An 11,295-nucleotide genomic window follows, 5' to 3' on the forward strand; every position below is an offset into this window, starting at 1 on the left:
TCAGGCTCTGTCCAAGGGTCAGGTTCCATCCACTTCAAGGCCAGAATACAGTCATTTTGCTACCACCCTCAGAGATGCAGAGTCAAGAAAGTCACCAGAAAATGTAGATGGAGCTATGGATTAAGCCAGCTAGAAGTTCTGCTCTGCTCAACTTACTATTTTGTAAGCCAATGACCTCTTCATTGTTTAAGTCACTTTGAGTTCAGTTTCCTGTTAATGGCAGTTGAATGCATCTAATTAAAATATTCTTCCCATTTCTGAGATCAATCCTGACTTTGGGCAGAGGCATTTAAGGAGATTTAGTGTGATACTCTAGGCCTAGACCTATGATCCAAACAGTCAAATGCTTTTGCATAGACAATAAAACACAGGTGAACATTTTTATGGTATTCTGTGCTTTCAGCCAAGATCCATCTGACATCAGCAATGATATCCCTCATTCCACATCCTCTTCTGGATCCAGCTTGAATTTCTGGAAGTTCCCTGTCCATATACTGCAGCAACAATTTTTAAATTATCTTCAGCAAAATTTTACTTGTGTGTGATATTAATGATATTGTTTGATAATTTCCACATTCTGTTGGATCACCTTTCTTTGGATTGGGCACAAATACTGATATCTTCTGGTCAGTTGGCCAAGTGTTATCTTCCACATTTCTTGGCTTAAATGAGTAAGCACCTCCAGTGTTGCATCCATTTGTTGAAACATCTCAGAAGGTATTCCATCAATTGCTGGAGGCTTGTTTTTCACCAATTCCTTCAGCGAAACTTTGACTTTTTCCCTTCAATATCGCTGATTCTTGATCATTTGTTATCTCCTTAAATAGTTGAACATCAACAGTTCTTTTTCGTACAGTGATTCTATATATTCCTTCTATCTTGTTTGATGCTTCCTGCATCACTCAATATTTTGGCCATATAATCCTTCAATATTGCAACTCAAGGCTGGAATTCTTTCTTCAGTTCTTTCGGCTTGAGAACTCCAGGATTAGGCCTAAACAACAACAAGCTTTAGGTAGTGACAATGTGTCCTTAACTTTAAGCTGGTTTCTGATAATTGGAATAGTCTCTCATTCTCTGTAACCATATTTTTTTCTGACCATAGCTCAGTTTCTCCAGAATCTGTCCTTATTGTTGTTGTTGTTAGGTGACATCAAGTTGGTTCCAACTCATAGCGACTCTATGCACAATGGAATGAAACACTGCCTGGTCCTGCACCATCCTTACAATATTGCGATGCTTGAGCCCATTATTGAGCATTTCTCATTGAGGGTCTTCCCTTTTTTCCCTGGCCCTCTACTTTACCAAGCATGATATCCCTCTCCAGGGAATGGTCTCTTCTAACAAACAACATGACCAAAGCATGTACCATGAAGTCTGGTCATTCTTGCCTCTAAAGAGGATTCAGGATGTCTCTCTTACAAGACAAATTTGTTGTTCTTCTGGAAGTCCATGATATTTTCAGTATTCTTCACCAGCACCACAATTAAAAGGCATCAACTCTTCTTCAGTTTTCCTTATTCATTATCTAGCTTTCACATGCCTATGAAGTGATTGAAAATACCATGGCTTGGGTCAGGTGCACCTTAGTCTTGAAAGTGATATCTCTCTCTTTAGCACTTTAAAGAGGTCTTTTGTAGCAGATTTGTCCAGTGTAATGTGTCATTTTATCTCCTAACTTCTACTTTTGTGGGCTTTCATTGTTGATTATGCATCCAAGTAAAATGAAACCCCTGACAACTTCAATCTTTTCTCTATTTATCATGATATTGCTTATTGGTCAAGTTGTAAGGATTTTTTTCTTTATGTTGTAGTGTAATCCATCATGAAGGCTGTAGTCTTTGATCTTTATCATTAAGTGCTTCAAATCTTCACTTCAAGCAGACAGGATTGTGTCATCTGCATATCACAGGCTGTTAATGAATCTTCTTCCAATCCTGGTGCTGTGTTCTTCATATAAACCAGCTTCTTGGATTATTTGTTCAGCATACAGATTGAATAAGTACAGTGAAAGGATACAACAATGATGCTCATCTTTCCTGATTTTAAACCATGAAATATCTCCTTGTTCTGTCTGAATGACTGTCTCTTGTTCTATATACAGGTTCTTAATGAGCACAATTAAGTATTCTGGAATTCCCATTCTTCACAGCATTATCCATAATTTTGTCTATGGTCATACCACCCTGAATGCACCCATTTTCATCTGATCTTGGAAGTTAAGCAGGGTCAGGCCTGTTTAGTACTTGGATGGGAGACCACCTGAAATAATGGTTGTGTAGGCTCACCACACTCATCTGTCAGTTTATAATACTGTGGTGGATTCTATGTTGCTGTGATACTGGGAGCTATGACACCAGTATTTCAAATGCCAGCAGGGTCACCCATGGTGGACAGGTTTCAGCAGGGCTTCCTCACTAAGATAGACCAGGAAGAAGGATGTGGCAATCTGCTTCTGAAAAAAATGGCTACTGAAATATTTATGATTAGTAGTGAAACCCTGTCTAATGTAGTGCCAGAAGATGAATGCCACAGTTGGAAAGCACTCATAATATGACTAGGAAAAGCTACCTTCTCAAAGTAGAGTCAACCTTAATGAGATGGATAGAGTAAAGCTTTCGGGACCTTAATTTACTGATGTGGCACAACTCAAAATGAGAAGAAACAGCTGCAAACATTCATTAATATGTACAAAGTATGAATCTAGGAAAATCAGAAGTTGTCAAAAATGAACTGGAATGCGTAAAGATCAATATCTTAGGCACTAGGGAGCTGAAATGGGCTAGTATTGGCCATGTGGTTTACTATGCTGGGAATGATAAATTGAAGAGGAACAGCATCACATTCATCATCAAAAAGAAAATTAAATAATAATAATAAAGATCATTTCAAGATCTATCTTGTTAGTGACAGAATAATATCCTTATGATTACAAGGAAGATCAGTTAATACAACTATCATTCAAATTTATACATGAAGCACTGAAGTCAAATGAAGAAATTGAAGATTTTACCAACTTCTGCAGTCTGAAATTGACCAAACATGCAATCAAGATGCATGGATAATTACTGGTGATTGGAATGTGCAAGTTGGGAACAAAGAAGAATTGGTTAGAAAATATGGCCTAGGTGAGACAAATGACACTGGGGATCTTATGATAGAATTTTCACGACCAATGACTTATTAATTGCAAATACCTTTTTTCAATAACATAAACAGCAAGTGTACATGTGGACCTAGACAGATGGAATATACAGGAATCGAATCTACTACATCTGTGGAAAGAGACAATGATCATCAATCAGAGCAAGGCCAGGAGCTGTCTGTGGAACAGACCATCAATTGCTCCTATGCAAGTTGAAGTTGAAGCCTAAGAAAATTGAAACAAGTTTGTCTTTATTATTTCTTTTATAAAATTTCACTCTAGTGACTATACCCTACAACCCACTGTTGTCCCAGGCGTCCTCTTTGCTGATGCCCACCTGCTGGATTTGTGAGGGTCATTACTTCCAGGGTCTCCTTGTTAAGTTCTGAGTTCCGTCCCTTTTGGCACATGGCTGGCTGGGCACCAGTGCTCAGTATTCACCTGCTCCCTACATGTTAGTGTACCATGCAAATCTCTCCCCCACCTCTGTTCTCACATCTGTAGCTAATGGATAAATGTGCCCTTTCCCCTATTCCCTTTGCATCTTTGTAAGGGAGTCTTGTTGTAGAGTTTCCTTATAGACATCCTGGGGGTGGGGAGGGGAAATGCTTGGTTTAACAGGCACATCACCCCTTATCTACATATGTCTATACCTGTAATGTCTACACCTTCACAGAACAAAGAGAATTATCACTCATGTCTCACAGTCCACAAGCCACATCCATTGTCACTCAAGGTTCATGTTTTATCATACATCCCCCCTACTGGTTAGGAAGTGAAATCACATAGGGATTTTGAGAGCAAAACAAGCAGTCTCTGCCTAATAAGTTTCTGAAGTAATCCAAACCAAAAAGCCAAACTTACTGCCATTGAGTCGATTCTGACTCATAGCAACCCCTCCTTGGGTTTCTGAGGCGGTATCTCTACAGAAACACATTGTCCAGTCTTCCTTCTGTTCTACAGTATAAAGAGTATGTATAAATAAATACACACTTATAGAAAATCCATTTATATCAATTTTTATTCAAATATATGTTCATCATTGCTGAGGTCTCTCTTTTCATCCTTAGCATCTCTTTGGGGTTCCCAAAACTATCCCCATGAAAGCATTGCTCAAGTAACTGTCTGTGTTCAGGAGAGAATTTAATTGAAACTTGCTTTTCTGGTAACCTGGAGTGAAGTTGTGAGGGAACAGTTACCTCTCAACTACTTTAAGCCAAAAACCAAACCAAACCCACTACCATCAAGTCAGTGGCTGCTAATGTTAACCCAAAGGAACCTTGTGGTTATATATGACCACATTGTCTTAGGTCAGTTCCCACTCATGCGAGTTCAGAGGTGTGCATTAATGAATAGTAGGGAAGTTGCTAAAGATTTCAAGGTGGTGACCAAGGGAACGCTAACCTCATGTGTGCTCAGAAAATCCCTTGAACACTTCTTCTAGACCATGGCAACATTTGTCCTCGTATTCCCTGCCCTTCCACCCCATTCCTTCTCCTTAACACTACAGAAAATCTTCCTTTTGCAGAAAACCTGGGAGCAGCCCCAAATCTAGGAAGCACCTTCTCACCCTTTGGGAAGTGGACTTCTTAAAGATCCTTTCTTGTTAGAGAGATTCTCATGCCAGTAGCTACAAAGATGTTTCTCCATAGCTTTGCAATGACCTTAGAGATGCTGATCAAGGGCAAAAAGGGTGATGATTCAAGGTTCTCGATGATTAAGAGTGAGCCATCACGAGTTCTATTCTCTACGCACTTCCTTATGGTGGTTGGGTGAGCAGCTGCTGGCATGGATGGAGAGCTGCCAGGCTTAGCTTGGTTCCCAGCCTCTACAGCCTCCTTCTTCCCACAGCTGATCACCATCCTCCACTCCTGTCCTTCTGGTCTCTCAGGTTCTCTAGCCTTGTCCCTGAGGCTTACCACCCTAGAGCTTTGTGTACTCTGGCTCCTTTCTCAGACTTCAGTTCCTGTTACTGGGTTTTTGCCTTGTTTACTGGGTCTTCTCCCCTCTCTCATTTATGGAAACATGCTCATTCCCCAGTCCTTCTATGAATGGGCTCTGTCTTGTACCCAGTATCCTCTTCCCATCTCTTTAGGGGCTGGGTTCTTGCCTTAGACCCCATCCATGTGGCTGGAGCCCTGAGACCGATAGATGACAGACCTTGCCAATGAAAATTGGCTGGCCCTCTGGGTTTACAAGGGCACTTCCTACTTTCCAGGTATGGGAAGTGACCTAAGCCAGCCTAGATATACACAATCATGAGGTTTCTTTTGGTTAACATCACCAGCCACCATTAGTTAAAGGAGTTGAGAGTCAATTACTCCCTGCAGCCTTACTCCTGGTTACCATAAAAACAAGTCTCAGATTGAATTGTGCCTCAAACACAGACAATTATTAGCAAGTAGGCACAAGTTGGTTATACCATCTCCTGTGAGCTCGATGAAGTCCTAACTGTTCTTTAGGAAGTTCTAAAAAGCCTTGCAAGAAAGAAAGAATTGCTCGAGGTAAATATGACAATATTCTAGCAATGGGATTAGTGAACTATCTAGTTAGACTCAGATCAGCTCAGAGTCTACAAATCAGTAGGTGGACACACAGGACATGAGCAAAATTCCTGATTGTAATACCCCTTTCATGCAGGTTTGGGAAGTTTCTCCATGCTTCATAATGAAACCCATATCTACATTTACTGTGCTAATTAACAAAACCTCTTATGTTGATCTACCACTTGTCAGCTAGTTTGTCATTCTGTGGTGGAAGCTATGCCACTGATATTTCAAATACTAGCAGAGTCACCCAGGGTGGACAGGTTTCAGCAGAGCTTCCAAACTAAGACAGACTAGGAAGAAGGACCAGGTAATCAACTTCTAATTCATTGGCCAGTGAAAACTTTATGAATAGCAGTGGAATATTTCCTGACACAGTGTTGGAAAATAAGCCCTTCAGGTTGGAAGGTACTCAAAATAGGGAAGAGGTACCTCCACAAAGTAGAGTACATCTTAATCATGTGGATGGAGTAAAGCTCTTGGGATCATCATTGGCTAATATGGTACAACTCAAAATGAGAAGAAACAGCAGTAAACAGACTTTAATAATTGGAACATGGAATATAGGAAGTATGAATCTAGGAAAATTGGGAGTAGTCAAAAATGAAATTGAATGCTTTAAGATAGATATCCTAGGCATTAGTGAGCTGAAATGGACTGGTATTGGCCACTCCCCCATCCCCACCCCATGTTGTTGTTGTTGTTATTTGCCATGGAGTCGGTCCCGACTTATAGCGACCCCTCCTTGGGTTTCCGAGGCAGTATCACTATGGAAGTAGGATTGCCCAACCTTCCTTCCGAGAAGTGGCTGGTGAGGAAAGTTTATTTATTTATTATAGTTATTCCTAACTTACTTCTGAAAAGATTTGAGGAAGTCTATAAAAGCCCAAATCATAAACACAGTAAAATACAAAAACTACTAGTAAAAACGGAAGAGATAGAATAAATTATGTTTTTAAATGCTGGCTAAATAAATTGTTAATATCTATTTGGGGAAAAAATAGTTCTTTTCCCCCATACATCAAAATAAATGTTAGATACACCAAAGAGTTAAATATGATTGCTGAATTATAAAGGAATTTGTTGTTGTTGTTATGTGCCATTGAGTCAAACCCGACTCATAGCGACCCCTCCTTGGGTTTCTGAGGCAGTATCACTACGGAAGTAGGGTTGCCCAACCTTCCTTCCGAGGAGTGGCTAGTGGGTTTGAACCACCAGCCGTCTGGTTAGCAGGCAAGTGTCTTAGCCACTATGCTACCAGAGCTTATAAAGGAATTAGAAAGACCCAATTAAATATTTATCTGTTCTCAGTGTGGGAAAAACCTTTCTAAGCCCACAAATAAAGGAAGAAATTTTAAAAGGAAATATTAATAGAGTTGACTTATAAAAACTTAAAGCTTCTTGGATTGTCAAAATATCAAAAATAAAGCTAATGGAGAAAATATTTCTGACACAAGGAGTTGATAACTTTGCTATGCAGAGATCTGTTAAAAATAATTTTAAACCCAAACATTTCAGTAAATAAATGAATAAAGAACATAAGACAAGAAATTTTTGAAGAATTAATACAAAACACCAATATACATGAAAAGATATCAAAACTAATAAAAGACAAATGTAACTCTTGAATAGGTATATATTTTGCTGTGTATATTCTCAACAACAAAATAAATAAAATTAAAAAAAAATGTAAATTGAAACAGTGAAAATCTACCATTTATGATTAGCAAGCATTTTAAGAATTAAAATATCCATTCTTGGAAGAGATATTGAGAAAAGGGCACTCACTAACTTGATGATAATATTACCTTTTTTGTCGCAATTTGGCAACGTTTTGAAAAGCCCATAACCACCTGCAGATCCTTTGACTCAGAAACTTTATTTCCAGAAATTTATCCTTGGGAAATCATTGATGATTTGTATAAAGATTTAGATGCAAGAATCTCCATTATTTATGTATTTAAAAAAATAGATACTTTCTCAAAGTTTTCACAATGAATGTTTATTACTTTAAAAACAAGAAAAAAATATAAATATTATATTGCTTTTTATAGGAGCTCTGGTAGTGTAGTGCCTAAGGCACCTGACTGCTAACCAGAAGGCTGGCAGTTCTAACCTAGTAGCCACTCTCGAAAGGAAGGTTGGGCAATCTACTTCTGTAGTGATACCTCCTTGGAAACCCAAGGAGGGGTCACTATGAGTCGGGTCTGAAACAACGGTACACAACAAAAACAACGGTACACAACAAAAACAACATTGCTTTTTATGTAACTATTTTCTTTATTAGGAATTTTGTATGCTAAAAGTAGGTTTTTGAACCTTAAAGTAACATTTTTGTCATCCAGCAACTTTAATCTTTTGGAAATATCTTGTGGGAGGAATTAGTAGTTTAGTAAAATGACCTCCTGAGTCATCAAGACTTATACTTTTTTTTTTTTTTTTTTTTTTTACTATTATTGTGCAAGCTCTCTAGGGCATTTACTCAGAATTCATTTGCTCTTGTTTTAGACAGAATTTGGAAAGGTAGATTATCTGCTTTCCATCCCATAGCCGATTGGAAGCAGGTACTTGGTACCAGTAAAGAATGGTGGCAAGAGTCTGACAACAGGGAGAAAAGGCAGATGAATTATTTAGACAACAAAGAAACAGACACAAGTTTTCACAAAGCACAGCAGTTTGGGGCCATGTAAAGTAGGAGTGGAGTTCCTAGTTAGTGCAAACCATTAACACTCTTAGCTGCTAACTGAAAGATTGGACATTCAGATCCACCCAGAGGCACCTTGGAAGAAAAGCCTGAGATCCACTTCTGAAAAAAAACCATTGAAAGCCATTGTTCTGGTTACCTAGTGCCACTCTGACAAGAATATACCACAAATGGGATGGCCTTAACAAACAGGAGTTTATTTTTACAATTTGGAGGCTTTAAGTCCAAGTTCAAAGTGCCAGGCTCTAGGAACTGGATGAAAGCCCCTCAACCTTGGGGCCCAGCTTTGCTTTCTGCTCCCAGCCCACTGGAGCTAGAGGCATTTCTTCACTCAGACAGCTGCTGGCTGCTGAGGCTGAGAAGCCCCAAGGTTGACAAGGAAAAGAGCACAATGTTACCCGATGTTACCAAACTACATGGCAGGCCATTAACTTAAGTCCACTGTAAGTCCCAAGGTTGGCAGAGCATAGCAGGCTGCTGAACAATGACACGGCTACATGCAGGGTCCATGCGTGCCATAGGCTAGAGACCACTCTCAAAGCTTGTCCTTATATACAGGAAGCAGACCACATACCCAAAGGCAGCTACCTAGCTGCTTGTGGTAGATACCACCGTGGAGTTGATTACCAGTCTCCTCATGGGGATTAACACCACCAGCTGCTCAGCCACTCAACCAGGCTCAGCCAAGTTGACACAAAAACATAATCACCACATATGGAGCACAGTTCTATTTTGACATATATGGGGTCGCCATGAGTCAGAATTGACTCAATGGCAACTCTTGACTGGTAAAAACCATGATTGGCCATTTTGAATCAGACAATCATATGGTCTACTATGCCAAGAATGACAAATTAAAGAGGAATGACATCACATTCATTGTCAAAAAGAACGTTTCAAGATCTATCCTGGATACAACACTGTCAGTGATAGGATAATATCTATATGCTTACAAGGAGACCAGTTAATATGACTAGTTTTCAAATTTATGCACATACCACTAATGCCAAAGATGAAAAAATTCAAGATTTTCATCAGCTTCTTCAGCCTGAAATTGAGCAAACATGTAGTCAAGATGCATTGGTAATTACTGGTGATTGGAATGTAAAAGATGGAAACAAAGAAGAAGGATCAGTAGTTGGAAAACATAACGTTGGTGATAGAAATGACACAGAAGATAATATGATTGAATTTTGCATATTCACTGGAAATACCCTTTTTCAGTAACATGCTGTTGTTGTTGTTAGGTGCCATGGAGTCAGCTCCAACTCACAGCAACCCTACGCACAACAGAAGGAAAGACTGCCCTGTCCTGCACCATCTTCACAATCCTTGCTATGCTTGGACCCTTTGTTATAGCCATAGTGTCAATCCATTTTATTGAGGGTCTTCCCCTTTTTCGCTGATCCTATACTTTACCAAGTATCATATCCTTCTCTAGGGACTGGTCCCATCTAATGACATGACCAAAGTAGGTGAGACAAAGTCTGGCCATTCTTGCTTCAGAGGAGCATTCTGGCTACACTTTTTCCATGACAGATTTGTTCTTCTGACAGTCCATGGTATTTTCAGTATTCTTTGTAAATACTACAATTCAAAGGCATCAATACTTCTTCGGTCTTCCTTATTCATGTCCAGCTTTTAAACGCATAGGAGGTGATTGAAAATATGGCTTGGGTTACATGCACCTTAGTCTTCAAAGTGAAATCTTTGCTCCTTAACAATTTAAAGAGGTCTTTGGCAGCACATTTGCCCAGTACAACACAATGTCTGATTTCTTGACTGCTACTTTGATGGGTGTTGATTGTGGATACAAGTAAAATGAAATCCTTGACAACTTCAGTCTTTTCTCCATTTATCATGATGTAGCTTATTGGTCCAGTTGTGAAGATTTTTGTTTTCTTTATGTTGAAGTGTAATCAATACTGCAGACTGTAGTCTTTGATCTTCATCAGTAAATGCTTCAAGTCATCTTCACTTTCAGCAAGTAAGATTGTATTATCTGCATATTCATGTTGTTAATGCGTCTTCCTCCAGTCCTGATGCTGCCTTCTTCTTCATGTAGGCCAGCCTCTTGGATTATTTGCTCAGCATACAGATTGAATAATTATGGTGAAAGGATACAATCCTGATCCACACCCTTCCTGATTTTAGACCATACACTATCCCCTTGATCTGTTTGAATGACAGCCTCTTGCTCAATGTATAGGTTCCTCACGAGCATAATTAACTTCTCTGGAATTCCTGTTCTTTGCAATGTTATGCATAATTTGTTATGATCCACACAGCCAAATGCTTTTGTGTAGTCAATAAAACACAGGTAAACATCTTTATGTTATTCTTTGCTTTCAGCCAAGATTCATTGGACATCAGCAATGATATCTCTCATTCCACATCCTCTTCTCAATCTAGCCTGAACTTCTGGCATTTCCCTGTCAATATACTGCTGCAACTCTTTTGGAATTATCTTCAGAAAAATTTTACCTGCATATGATATTAATGTTATTGATAGATAATTTTCACATTTTGTTGAATCATCATTCTTTGGAATGGCAAAAACATGTATCTCTTCCAGTAGCCAGGTATCTGTCTTCCAAATTTCTTGGCATAAACAAATAAGCTCCTCCAGCACTGCATGTTTGTTGAAACATCTCAATTGACATTCTGCCAATTCCTGGAGCTTTGTTTTTCACCAATTTCTTCAGTGCAGCTTGGACTTCTTCCTTCATTGGTTCTTCATCATATGCTACCTCCTGAAATAGCTGAGTGTTGACCAATTCTTTTTGGTACAGGGACTTGGTGTATTTAATTCATCTTCTTTTGATGCTTCCTGCATCGTTCAATATTTTACCCACAGAATCCTTCAATATTGCAACTCGAGGCTTGAATTTTTTTTTTTT

General features: G+C 39.1%; 1 pseudogene; it reads left to right on the forward strand.

The window, feature by feature from the left end:
- Positions 1–2,168: 2,168 nt before the first annotated feature.
- On the forward strand, positions 2,169–2,285 carry LOC122151130 (annotated as a pseudogene).
- Positions 2,286–11,295: the final 9,010 nt, after the last annotated feature.

Source organism: Orycteropus afer, unplaced genomic scaffold (genome assembly GCF_000298275.1).
Source record: "Orycteropus afer afer isolate SDZICR_OR568_19922 unplaced genomic scaffold, OryAfe1.0 scaffold00311, whole genome shotgun sequence".
NCBI classification, from domain to species: domain Eukaryota; kingdom Metazoa; phylum Chordata; class Mammalia; order Tubulidentata; family Orycteropodidae; genus Orycteropus; species Orycteropus afer.